This window comes from Megascapheus bottae, chromosome 33 (assembly GCF_031878675.1).
Source record: "Megascapheus bottae isolate mThoBot1 chromosome 33, mThoBot2.hap1, whole genome shotgun sequence".
In the NCBI taxonomy this organism is placed as follows: Eukaryota; Metazoa; Chordata; class Mammalia; order Rodentia; family Geomyidae; genus Megascapheus; species Megascapheus bottae.
Genome location: NC_143541.1, coordinates 1,332,370 through 1,347,457, shown reverse-complemented (window position 1 = coordinate 1,347,457; position 15,088 = coordinate 1,332,370).

Below are 15,088 nucleotides of genomic sequence, written 5' to 3'. Positions count from 1 at the left end.
TAGCCTTCTTTATTCAACAGTTGCATTTCTCCTTATCTTATAATTTACATTATGTGATTATAATGTTTAGTGAAAATTTCTCCTACCCCAAGCTAAACTGGAAGTAAAATTAGAGCCATGGACCAGGGACACAGTTTGTTTTCACTCCTGACTTATTCCCAGATACCAACTGAGGGAATTTTCTTAAACAAAATTATAGGGTTCATGTGACCATAAATATATGAATCTAAATATATGAGATTTAACACTATCAAATAGGATGCAGCGCTTTACCAGAATTTAACTGAAAAAAAAATCATGTTTACTTCACATTACTCAGGACACAAAATTTTAACAAAATGAGAAACTAAGAGTGTTATTTAATGAGAAAATTTAGAAAAGAAGAGCCACCCCATTAGACAGAACCAAAGTATATTATCACATCAATATAACACCAATGGATTCACAGACCATCTGTTCTTTCATCTAGAGCTAATTAAATTTAAAAAAATTGAGCAATTAAGTAAAAACCATCAGGCTAAAGTCTGAAGTAAGACAATAAAAACTATAGCTATTGCAAATACAATTTATTGAGAAGTACCTGGATACAAGTCTATAACTCATTAAAGAAGTACAGAAGAAATAAAGTATGAAAAAGATATTGTTAGGAAAAAAAAAACAATTTTGGGGGACAATCCTTACCTGTACCTTCCTATTTAAATAAGGAAATCATTTTGTCTAAAAAGAATAGCACTAATCTTGCATTGTTTCATAAAAAAACAAAAATTCTTTTTTTGTATATTTTTATTGTAATTAATAGAAGGGTTATATTATATTCACCAGATAGAAAGTGCATTACTTCACAAACATTGATAAAAAAAATCTTTTACTATTAAATATCAAATATGTTTGAGAAGACCAAGCACAATTTTTTTGGAAAAAAAAAATCTTTCATTATTGAATAAAGTTGGATACTTGTTGAAAATTTAAAAATTAAAATAAATAACAATTATTTATTTGAAGTAGAAAGACAAAGAAGACATTTGTTGTATACTTAGCTTTTTTTCCTGTCCTAGGGATTAAACACAGGGCCTGGGCACTGTTGATAGCTTTCTCAAATCTAGCAATTTACCCCATGAGCCACAGCACCACTTTCAGCTTTTTCTGTGTATGTGGTACAGAGGAATCGAGCCCCGGGCTTCATATTTGCTTAGGCAAGCATTCTACCATTAGGCCGTGCTTCTGGCTCTTACTTAGCTTTTATTCTTGGTAAATTTCTCAATAAGTCCATGTTGCTTATTGGGTTCTCAGTACAATCACAGAATCTCAGCATTCGACTGATGTCACCTTGGTGTTAGACAGAGCAGCTTTCACTTATCATACTTTCTGGAATGCAGGCTGAGTTCACATATGTCCTGCTATGGTGTTGTATGGGAATTCAATCATGAGAAATAGAGAAGCTACATATTGAGAGGTTGAATTGGGAGATTTGGAGAGCTGACTACTCCAGCTGGACTTCTGCCTCAAAGACACCCAGAATGGTGTTTGAACAAAGCTTTGAAACACAAAAACCTCATGCTTGAGGTGGAGATCCAAGTCCAACACAAACAGACTATATAAGGAAATACTCTACTGGGGGGGGGGGGGTTGAGCAAAACAAACCACTTAGGGAAATCCTCAGAGCTTTCCTGGGGCTAAGCAGCATGGCATCTATAATTCAAAGAATGGTCTGTCGTATCTCTATGCTTTTCAGAGCTAGGTGGAAAGCCCCCTCCACCCAGCAAGGCACCAGAATGGCTGTGAGGATAATTCATGTTACTTAGTCCCAATATCATTATTTCAATGGTTCTCAAACCTCTGAAGGTTAATAATAAATGTGAGATTTACCTTATATGGCAGATGAGGAATCTGAGATTTAGATAACAGCGTGGGTTGAAGGATACATATATAAATCTTACCTTTGGTATTCTGTTCCTATTTCATTGCGCATTTTCTACATATAATTATCATCTTTATACATTTATACATGGTAGTTAATAGTGTTCATTTGGGAAAATATTAGAGAATAGTTTACTCACTTTTAGAACAGACTGTGGAAACCTAGCCAACTTACAAGAATGTTAAGCCTGCATCTTTGCAGATTTTTAAAGAGGCAGTCCAGGGGTTCTCATGATCAAAAATGCCATTAAGAGGCAGAAAGTTGTCAAAATAGATGCACAGTTAAATTTTTAAGAAATAATTTCTTGAAGTTAATAAGAAGAGAATAGGAACTTAGCTTATCTACTTCCCTGATAATAAACATTCTTGTAACTATGACTGGACCTGTATTAATATTATTTGTCTGTGCTTATTTTAAATGTCTTTACTCAGTCTAAATCCTTGAAAGTAATGTCTGGGAAATGTAAATATTTTTATGAGCTCCTCCTGTGAAAATTGTGCCTGCTATATTTTTAGAACCACAAATATTGAATCCTTAAATGTGTGGAAAGTGAATTAAAAATGGATAAAATCAAGGGTTTTGACATAAAAAAGACAAGAAAATTCATAATGTAGTTGTAGAAATACAAGCTTTCTCCATATTAATTTATTCTACAAAACAACAAGTTAGATTCAAATTTCATCTAGGTTATGCAATGTACAAAGTAATCTTAAATGATTGTAAAACTGGTTGCTAAAGATTTGTATTCAAAGTTAAGGAATGCATGTCATTCTTTGAACTGAGAACTTGGCACTGAAATGAAGCATTAATATTAAGAATCACATCAACATAGAATGGGAAGAATCAGTGATGAGATTATATCCAGGCATGGAAGTTGTTTTCTTTTGAAATTCTACCTAAACCAGCTTTCATTTAAAAAGGCACCAGGATATTCATCCTTGAGCCAGAGAGTCTCTATCAACTTGTCTCTAAAACGGTTATTGAAATAGAGGAAAGAAACTTCACAGAAGCACAAAAATCAAAACTGACCGAGAGTCTATTCCTGGAAAATGGGAGGAATTTCCATTAACTATGAAGCCAATGACAGAGGGAAAAATTGTGATTGCAGAATAGACTCATATTCCTAAATATGATCAGATGTATGCTTTCTCTAGTTCCTCTTCTCTATGTTTTTATTTCTCCTTCTTGCCCACTCTGCTTCCTGTATCTAAGTCCTAGAATCATAAAGAGATTCTACCTCTTTTCTCTTCCAGTTCACTGTATGGTGGCTTCCTTTACGTGCATTCTCAATCATGCTTGTGTCTCTTCCCAGTATCAAAAGTAAAATGAAGTAAAAAATTGGACTTAAGAAGTGTCTCTACAATAGAGGCACTTCACATCTTGGAAAGTGTAGCTATCAGGAATAAAGCAGTAGGGTTTGAGGCAGAGGGCAATGAAGAGATTGGAAGCAATATATGGAGAAGGTTTTCTTGGTCTACTTTAATTTAGAGGTAAGGACTCAATGGCAAAGGATTAAAAAGCATCGTTTTAAATTACAAAAGAAAATTCTCTGGGAATTGTGCCAGGAACTGTGCACTTTAATTTACTTTCATTCGTAGATATAAGTTGAGGATCAATTTATAATCAAATAGGTAGTAGCATTGATCAAGGGCATTCTATGGGTTGGGTAACATTATAAATATCACAAAGTTTTCACTTACCAAGCAACATGTGTCCTAGTACAGTCCAAATAAAAAAATACAAAAACCTTCACAGAATCTAGAATGGGAAATCCAAAGTATAAAGTATGCTTTGAGAGCCTTTTAAGAAAAACATGATTTAATAAGTAATCAGAAGGAATGCTGGTACTGGAGGCTCACACTTGTAATTTTAGGACTACAGGGGGATGAGATCTGAGGATGAGATCTGAGTCTTATCTGCAATTAATCACCAGAAAACCAGAGTTGCACTGTGGCTCAAAGTGGTAGGGTGATAGTCTTGAGTGAAAAAGTTCAGCAACACTACCAAGCGAAAACGAAACAAAAAGAAAGGGAGGGAGGGAGAGAGGGAGGGAGGGAAGGGGGAAGGAGGGAGGGAGGGAGGGAGGGAAGGAGGGAGGGAGGGAGAAAGAGAGCGCAAAAGGGAGGAGAGAGAAGAGGGGAAAGAATATGCTTCAATTTGAATTAAATGTCAATAAATGACAAATCCAACAAAAGATAGCATGTGTTAAAAAAAGAAGTAAATACTGTACTGCTGGTGGGAGTGCAAACTCGTTCAACCACTATGGAAAGCAGTGTGGCAGTGCCTCAAGAGGCTAAACATAGAACTCCCCTATGACCCAGCAATTCCACTACTTGGCATTTACCCAACCACCCAGAAACAAGGGCATACTAAACCCACTAGCACAACAATGTTCATTGCAGCACTATTCACCATAGCAAAGATATGGAACCAACCTAGATGTCCCTCAGTCGATGAGTGGATCAACAAGTTGTGGTATTTGTACACAATGGAATTCTATGCTGCTGTCAGAAAAAACGACATCGCCCCATTTGTTAGGAAATGGAAAGACTTAGAAAAAATCATATTAAGTGAAGTAAGCCAGACTCAAAGGAACTTAGGCTCAATGGTTTCCCTCATTTGTCATAATCAGTAGAAACCTTGGGCTCTACTAGCAGAGATCTGCAATACAGCAAAATCTGGATACATAAGGCCATATAATGTGAAGCTAATTGAAAGGACCTCCAGGATATTGAAACAAACGCCATATAACGAATGATTGTTGTCCTTTAATGTACTATGTTGTCTCTCATCTCCTTTGCTGTCCCTTGGTTATCTCATATTGGTATAGTATCTCACTTTGTTATCTGATATATTGAATTTATTTGTATTTGGTTATTTGAAATTTGATTTGGGAAAACCAAGACGGGTGGGGGATTTGGGGGGAGGGTAATGGGTACCAAGACATGTGAAAGGGTATCAATGTACGTGAATTAATGCACCTTCTATCTGGCAAATATCATGTAACCCTTTTACTAATTACAATAAAAAAATAAAATAAAAAATGCTAAAAAAAAGAAGTAAATAAGAACAGACAAAATAATGGGCTGAAAAAGTGGTGAGAGGCTGGAAAAGAAAAAGTTGTGCAAGATACAGTAGCTGACAGAGAAAATGACATCAGAAAAATACATTGAAAGCTGTGTCAGAAAATAAAGGTTAAAAAAGTATTATTAAATAAATTCTGCACATTGTAACACAAATTTTTGATGTCATTCCTGAAATATAGGAGAAAGAGTGGTGATTTAGAAGTAAACACTATTTCAAGTAAAAGTGAAGCACATGCAGGTTAGACAATGGAAATCCACACAATCAGGGGGCTAGTCTAAAAAAAAAAACATAATTAAGGCAATTATTAAAGAAAGTCTGAAAGGTTCAAAAACTGATAAAATACTAAGGTTCTAATAAAATTGTGACAGTACATTCTGATAAAGCAAGATTATAAAGCCCCTTGGCAATATTTTTGTGAAGATTAAAGCACCAGGAGATCATTTTTTAGATGTCAAAATATTTAAAAATGTATATCAAGCTGAGGAAGACCTCAGAAGTAGAGCATAAGCTGAGAACATATGAGAACCTGGGTTAGATCCCAACACTAAAACACACATGCAATATACACACACATATATATACATACATATATATACACATACATATATACACACATGTTTATATTACATCTGAGAAAAAGTACAATTCTATAACTCAAGAGGAAGTTTTCAAAGCCAAAGAGATTTAATGATTGATTTTTGAAATCATTTAAGTAATTGTTTCCAGTGTTACAATGTCAGAAACAGTTGATGAAAGATGTTCAGTGTAATAATAATTTAGTAACAGTCATTTGTTTCTAAAACTAAATCTTCTTAAATGAGCAATTTAAGAAAGGGCAAAAGAAACATAAGCTTGGTAATTTTCTTGTCTTTGGGAACAGATAACAAAGAAATGAAATGGAATGATTTCATGAAATAAGTAGAAAGATTGATTAGGGAAGGCTATCATGAAAACCAAAAGCAAATTTTAAATTAAAAAACAGAAGCTATTACTTCCAACTCCATAAAGATTATTTAAGGGTGTCAATGTATGTGAATTAATGCACCTTCTATCTGGCAAATATCATGTAACCCTTTTATTAATTACAATAGAAAATATAAAAAAAAGATTATTTGAATCTGCATATGTGAATTATATATGACATCATGCATATACACAAATACATACATGTATGTGTATGTATATGTATACATGTCATTACATATATTAATACATATATACATATAAGTAAGTATAGTACATAAGTAAGTACATATATAAGTAATTGTATGCTTCTCAGTATCTGTGCACAAATATATCCTACAAGAAACACATGACATAATGTAAGGATGATAGAAAAATCTAGAATGCATAAAACAAGAATCACATATGAAAGTAAGTATGAGATTATTCAATTCTACCAGGAAAATATGTATATGTATGTATATATGACTCCCCATATGTGTATCTCCGGAGATATGAGAATCATTTATGGTAATTTCTGACATGTGATTATGAAGAAGGAGATCGAAGCAGGACTTCTTATTTTCTGGGTCATGCTGCTGAAAGAAGGACAGTAGAACTAGACTGCAGACCGAAAGGTAGACACTCTACCCTCAGGGTCATGTGCCATGCTTGACTCTGAGTATGTTTCTTAGATGATTTAAGGCACAGCACCTACCTACCCTGATCCCTAGCTTTTGACATGAGAAAACCACATGCTTCGAAACCCTTGGTAGTTCTAGTTGCCTTCAATTCTGTGGATGTAGGTGATCCCAGAGACTGAAATGGCACCCACTAGGTCTCAGAATTCTCCTGGGGTTCTCAAGAAGAAATCCTGTCACGGATGAATTAGTCAGAAACAAAGATTTTGAGACCTTCCCTAAACTTAGGAACCAAAGTTGCAAGGAGACCCTGCATCTGTATTTGAAGAAGTCTTCCTCACATCTGATTTCTCATGCTTAAAAGCCTCAAGATCTTTCGCAGCACATGTGGGATTTCTGGAATTTCATACCACATCTCTATGGCATTTCTGATCATTATATTAAACCTTTATGTAGAGCAGAGGCCCACCCATGGTAACAGATTACATTTACCACTCATGATGTTTTATTGTCAGTTTATTTTTTATTTTTTATTTTTTTGCCAGTCCTGGGCTTGAGCTCAGGGCCTGAGCACTGTCCTTGGACTTTCTCAAGGCTAGAGCTCTATCACTTGAGCCTCAGCACCACTTCCAGCTTTTTTCTATGTATATGGTACCGAGGAATCGAACCCAGGTCTTCGTGCATGCTAGGCAAGCACTCTACCACTAGGTCAAACTCCCGGCCCCTGTCAGTTTATTTTTAAGGGCATAAGCTGACTCTTCTACCACATTTCACCCCTTTTCTTTTCTTGTCTTTTCACTTCCCCTTTATTCTCATCCCATTTTATATAAAGTATAGTTAGCAGTGGCCAACAGGTTATAAGACACTCACAAGGGAGAAACACACCAAATTAGAGCTCTGAATACACAAAGAGAGCAAGACACAAATAGAGAAATACAGGAAAACAGAGTTCTCTGTGAGTCTTTGGACACATTTTTATTTTTATCTTATTTTTTTAGTTCTATAACACCAGTTGCTTTCCACACAGAGTTCTAAGTTAAGGACAAACATGACCTCGTCTATTTCCTGAAGACTGTGTCAGGAGCAAGTGAGGTACATTCCATAAAATGACTTTTCCCTGGCTGGAGATGGAGCTCAAGCGGTACAGAGCTTGCCTAGGACACATAGGGTCCACAGTAAGGCAGAGGAAGAAAGGGAAGGGAGGGGAGAGTCAAAAACAGGGCAGGGAAGGGAATCATGAGGAGGGGAAAGAACGGCTGAGGAGGGAAAGTAAAGGAAAAAGGGGAGGGGAATAGAATCATTACTGTGAACAGTCAGTGTTGCAATGATGATGTCTTTTCTGACTTCAAACCAGATACTAAACTACCCGTAGTGATTATTAGTTCAATGGATAGTAAAACACATACACCCCCCCCACACACACTATAAGAACTGACAATATTGAGTTAGAATTTTTAAAATCCTTATATAATGAGAGGTCCTATTGATATTTTACACTTCAGACCAAATTGAATAGTCATCAGATATTTTACTGCAGAAATGAAATCGAAGCAGATAAAAATGTGTCTTCTGTTTAAAATTCATGCCGGCGTCTATTGGAATTGCAGCAACAATAGGCATTTCTATGGGTAGATGGAGTCCTGAGCCAATCTGCATCATCTTCCACATCTATCAGCATTTGAAAGTGTTACCTGTTTTCCGGGATTAATGCAAGCAACATAAATATTGATTAGAAAAGTCCCTGTTGTGACTTTGAACGTGAAAACCACTTCAAAGATGCTTATAAATAAATTAGAAAATCAGGTAAGCCTCTATCAGAATCACTTTAATGTTTTAATATTTGCTGGCTTTTTCTCCCCCTACCCTCATTGCAATTCGTTAGGTTCTACTTATTATTTATTTTCTTCAGGTTTATCTTTCTCATATCACAAATTACAGACTTCATTGCATAATGCATGTGTCTTAGATTTGGTTAAATTCTCCCAAGAATTGTCTGGAGTGGTTTTCTAACATCATTTTTATTTAAGCTTGTTGTTATACTTTATGGAAATACTTCTCTCTGCTACTTCTGGCCTTGGTATAAAGCTATAATTCGGATTATTTATCAGCTGTTCCAAGCAAGTGTTCAACCGACAACATTTTGCGATGGAAATGTGTATCTGTGCTACCTAAGAAGGAATCCATTGTCCACATGTGACTATCAAGCATGTGAAATATGGCTAGTAAAACGAGGATTTTAGTTTTCAATTTTAAACAAATGGATTGATTTAAAGTTAACTTTATATTAGTAGAGGTGGTTGGTGGCATCCAAATACATAGCATTTAGCTTATAAAAGTTAAAGACAGGGTAGACAATCTCAATTACTTTTGCCTTGAAATCCAGTTACTGAGGCCAGGAGACTTCTGCCAACCACTGTGTGTGACAACTCTCTTTTGATGATAATTTTTTTATTTTTTAATTAAAGAACTTATTAACATTGATTTTTACATCATATTTCAAATGTCATGTTTAACAAACAAGTATTCAAGAAGGGACTTTCTATATACAATCACTGGCACTTAGATTTTAGAATATAATTAAAATTAAGCTGAAGACTGGATGTCATAGGTACATATTAATATATGTAATAAAACATTAAGTGTATAGAATATAAAAATCATTGTAGGAAAAAATATTGATACATTTTGGGAGCAAGTTTCTAAATGCAGATAATTCTCCTCTCTGGCGTCTGCTTATGGTAGTTTTCATCTAACCATTGCTGTAGAGTCACACAATTGAGTTGAGGTGATAATCTATTATCACCAGACATAAATCAAATGAAATTGTATGTGACCCACTTGGGCCCATGTAGTCCAGTGTGTAACACTAGAAATAACAATCCTGTCTTTTTAGTCAAAGTAGAGTTAATGTCATCCTTGTGTAACTCATACTAATCCTTAGAGCTTCTAGTTTTCTTTTCAAATGAATTCTCCATTTAGTGACAGTGTGCCATGGCTGTCCTAGTTTTTTTTTTTTCTCACCGGGTGACTGGTTTATTCTCTTAATTGGCTGTCACTGAGGTTCGGCATGGTACAAGGCATCCTTATGTCACCACAGCTACCAGATACAGACTACTCACTGCTTTCTAGAACCTGCATTAAGTGGAGTTTGTTTTCTATTTATTTGTATCACTGTTTCCATTTTCCAGAAAACCCAGCCACTAAGAGATTTCAACCCGGGAAGCTGTCAGCCAAAGCATTTACCTTTACTTAGCTCACTCATGGTGAGGCCTTGTGCTTTCTCAGAAGGGATGGAGGAATCCATGCTTATGCAGGGACAAAAGGCATAAACACCTGGAACGCACTAAATGGATGGTATTTGCGCAAAACTCTCTTTGAGTAGGCACTGAAAGAAAAGAAAAGCAAAACTGGGAATGCAGAGACATACGAAGAGAATGCCTCATTCTCTGGCAGGCATGCACGAGAGGTAGCAAGTTTGGAAAATGAGTCTCCAGCGAAGGGGCTGACCTATCTTCAAAGGTCTAATTTATTCTGAATTGTTCTCAATTGCTTTCTATTTGAGAAGATGGCAGCTTGCCCAGTGGTGCTGAAATAGGCCATATCATGGGTGGTTTAGAAAATAAAGTCTATTAAACACAAGGCACTCAGCAATGGAAAAAATGACAATGACTGTACAATTCACATTAATTAAACAACACGTGACAGGCATTTCTTCTAAGCACTTTAGGTGGGGTAAGCTTGTTTATGTATTTATCCTGAAACTCCCCCCCCTTCCTCCTTTTTCTTTTCCTGGTACATATGTTTGAACTCATGGCCTTGCACTTGCTAGGTTTTTCTTGGATCACTTGAATCACATCCTTGGTATTGCGTTTGTTGATTTTTTTTTTCTGGAGATGGAAATTTAGTGGACTCTTCCCTTTAAAGGAAGTTTGCTATTTTACAGCTGGTACCTGGCTGTCCAAAGTTTTTAATGCAAATATTATAGTACTTGTGCTGAGAATGCTGCCTAGTTGTAGAGTGCTTGCCTAGCATGCATAAAGCTCTGGGTTCAATTCCTCAGTACCACATACAGAGAAAAAGGCAGAAATGGTGCTGTGGCTCAAGTGGTAGAATGCTAGCCTTGAGCAATAGAAGTTCAGGTTCAGTGCCCAGGCCCTGAGTTTAAGACCCAGAACTTGTAAAAATATGTACTTAATGTCAGAAACTATGTCTGTAATGTGGAGAAAAGCATTAAAGATTTTTCTCCTTTTGCAGCTGAGTTACTTGTGAGTCTGACTTTTAGCCACCCTACTAGTCTATGTCTTTTAGGATTCCTTCAGGTCACAATATCTAAGTTTTGTGAGATGTGCAGTTGAATGGCCACATGTATTTACTGAGAACTTGCTTGTGGTATTTATGCTCTGACATATTCATACCTTTCCCTCAAAAATAATTCTCTGAGATGACATCTGCATTTCACAGATGCAGAAGGTTAGATGCAATAATTATGCAAGGTCACCCAGTGAATGCATGGCAGATTGTGGGTTGGGACACAGAGGAAGTTTTGAGATCTATACTCTTAGAGGCTACTGGATGCCACCTATAACCTGTCATAAAGCACATTTTTATGCAAAAACATTTTGTTGTTACTATAGCTTCCCACTGAATCAATTATTTGAAGATTAGACATTCAGATTCTGTTAGATTTGAATGGAATACTACACCTTCTCATCTAGAAGGGGAAAAGACTTCTTTCAATTCTGGAAAGATTTAGTAAACAAAACAATGGATACCGTTCTCATGCATCTGCTTTCAAATACACAAGAACTAGATCCTGCTCTTCATTTAGGCATGAATTCAGCAGGTGAAGGGTGTCCATGTCCGCACATCACATGTTCTTTGAGTCTTTCCATTTTTCAGGCAACGTTTTAAATTCTACATTTTAGTGACAGATTGGCACCATTCATTTGTTTGTTTCCCCCTCAAGGTATGAAGAATGTTTTAGGGTAAGCAAGGATGAGCAAGCTGCTGCAGTAAGCGTTCAGCTTGTTCAGTAGGTGGCGCTCTTTCCTTCTGTCTCTCAGCCTGAAAGCCTGGGGAAATCAACTGTAGGTGCCATTTTCTGGGGAGAATATAAGGCTGAAGTCAGCATTTAATACCTGTGTTTACTGCCCTCCTCATACACTTTTCCTTTAGGAGAACAGAGTTATTAAATGCTAAAAACCCCCACATTTTACCGAATTCTTTCAAAATGATAGCTAATCGAATCTGATCTTGAATTTTTCTCTACATTCATACCGTCAGAATGAACATATGACACATCCTACCACCCAGTTACTATTGCAGTGAAGAAATGCCAAATAATAACATCTACTGGAAACACGAGAGTAGGAAAACTTAAATTGCCAACTGCATCATATTCTCAAATGGAAATGGATCGTTTTCGTTCTCACCCTTATTATGCTACAAACTCCTAAGTATTCATCTTTTGACTTCTGAGTAACCTAGGAATAATGCATTTGATGGAAGCCTTCATTGTTAATGAATAAACATGCAGCTCCATCAGGCTGAGGCAAGTGGTCCCCACAGGACAGCTGTGTTGTGAGTGTTGGTGGAAGTAAAGAGCACTTGAATGTAGACATCTGACCAGAAGTACAGCATCATCTAGGAGCTTGTTAAAAATGCAAATCCGAGACCGTACCCCAAGACCTTCTGTATGTCTGAGGTTTGGGAAATTTGGAACCTGTATTAACAAGCTCTCCAGGTGATTCTTAAACGTGCCAGAGGTTGAAAAGTACTGTAACTGAGGATTTTAATGAAGCCAATTAACATTAATTGGTAAAACACACCAGGATGGAAACATACCTCTCTGTGGGATGTTGCACCTTCCTTCCGTTTCATTCATTTTCATTTGAAGATTGAGACTAACCTACGATGCTTAAACTGTTTCTTACACCCCTTTTGTCATTGAATGAACTTGTGACTGACTTTTTTCTTCTTCCAAGTAGCAAGTAGGTCTGGGGACTTGGGGTGTGTGTGTGTGTGTGTGTGTGTGTGTGTGTGTGTGTGTGTGTGTGTGTGTGTGTGTTGTGTGGGGGTTTTGAAATCAGGGCCTGGGAGCTAACTCTGAACTTTTTGCTCAAGGCTAGTGCTCCACCACTTGAGCCACAGCAAAACTTCCAGCTTTTAGGGTGGTAAATTGGAGAGAAGAGTCTCTCAAAGATTTTACTGCTCAGGCTGTCATGGAACAGCAATCCTTCGATCTCAGTCTCCTGAGTATGTAGGATGATAGGAATGACCTACAAGTACACAGCCAGCTCCATGGCTTTTAAATGTAAAACTCAAGGAATTCTTGGGCTGGGAGTTTGGCCTAGTGGTTAAAGTGCTTGCCTAGCATGCACGAAGACCCGGGTTCGATTCCTCGGTACCACATACATAGAAAAAAGCCAGAAGTGGTGCTGAGGCTCAAGTGATAGAGCTCTAACATTAAGAAAGTCCAAGGACAGTGCTTATGCCCTGAGCTCAAGCCCAGGACTGGCAAAAAAAAAAAAAAATCAAGGAATTCTATTATGATTCGTTTATAAAAACTTTCCTCTTTGGATAAATACTTCACCTTAAATTGCTTAAGAAACACACATACACATATGATGTATGTTCTATATAGGTCTACACACATGTATGATGTCCACATACATTACTTTCTAATTTTTAATTTCTGTGTGTATAAGATAAATTCTAATCATTAACCACTGCTAACCAAAGGAAAGAAGCTACCTCTTAATAATAAGAGTATTGGTTAGCTGTAAAAGATTGTAATTGGTTCTCACGCCTTCCAATGAAAAATTATATAACAACAAGAAAAGGATGAAGGATTCAGTGGTTGAGATTAAACTGAATTACCAGCACCATCTAGGAGCATTTATTTAGGAGTCCTTATATATTGGTGGATAGGATGAAGTAATTTGAACTTAGAGCCCTTTCTTGCACTATGATATACAGAGATCAAGTTTTTGCCTGATTGTTTTTGTTTTTGGTAACTTCCACTATGGAGTATAGCATCATGGAAATGTTGTAGTTTTAGGCTTATGGACAGTCAAGAACTGGAGAAGAACCAGTAAGTTGTATTGGTATTTTTGCTTCTATTCTGTCAAATTGTTATTTTAAATTATTGCAAAACGATAACTCTTTAATTTTTAAGTAGTTGTACAGAGTAGTAGCAATTTAACCCAGCAGTTTAGGAATACAGCACATCTTGATCAACATTCTTTCAACATTTTCATCCACCCTTCCTCTATCCACTTCTTCCCGTATTTTTATTGATTTCCTAGGATATGTATTGGATTCTCGACTGCCTTTTCCCATTCTTTTCCTTTTCTTCTCCTTTCTCTTGACCTTGCCCCCACTCTTTGCAAGTACACACTTTCCGGTACTTATTTTGTTGACCTTTTACACTTTGAATCTACGGTATTTCAGTTAATATAATTGTATATATTTGCATGTTTAATGTGAAAAGAATGTGGTCTTATTCACAGGTCTTAGATATAAATGAAGCCTACAAAGGAAACTTAACCCAGTGCTCATTATGCTTCTTGGTATGCATTCAAAGCTATCTGCCTCTCTGTATTCATAGCTTATTACACTGATATATCTTTATTCAAACATTTTGAGAGTGGAGAGAGCACTACATGCAGAACCTTTCCTAAAACTATGAATAAGTTTTGTCTGGAATTACATTGCATTTAATGTGCAAAAATAGAGTGATTGAAAAATGATTTTAATTTAAAAAAAAGTCTCAGGGCACGGTGGCTCAAGCCTGTAATACTAGCTACTCAGGATGCTGAGATCTGAGGATCGTGGATCAAAGCCATCCCAGGCAATAAAGTACACGAGACTCTTATCTCCAGTTAATCATTAGAATATGGGAAGTGGGGTTGAGGTTCAAGGGGTAGGGCGGAAGCCTTGAGCTGAAGAGCATCCAAGTGCAGAGTTCAAGCCCCATGACCCACCAAAAAAAAAAAAAAGTTCTGTTAATGAATTTTTGTCTTTCTGAGCATTGAGAGATGTTTGACTGTTTTCTTCTTAGATCATGTATGTATGTCAATGTAGTTTCAATGTATTAGAAAATTAGGATTAATTTTTGAAGTTCAAGAAATAAAATCTTAAAATCTGGGCCTGTTTGTTTTAAAACTTGAACTATTTCTATATGTTAAGCTTATGTTTTGACCTTTTACTATAAAGGAATTTTAGTTGGTATTTATGTATTTTGCAACATTAATGCCAATGCAACTAAATTTATTTCTATCCTCAAGCTAGTTTACAAGTAAGTTACTGAGCAACCTGGAATCAGGGATACAGAATTTTAAACAAAAACTTATAGGCATGTGGTTTTAGGGGAAAAAAAATCAGTTCTCCAAGCCTTCATTTTCTTAGGCAGACTTTGATTTGGATTTGATTTATTCATTGCTGGAAGGACTAGGCTTAGAAAAAAAAAACTGCTGTTATGGATGCTAAAGTTCTGTGT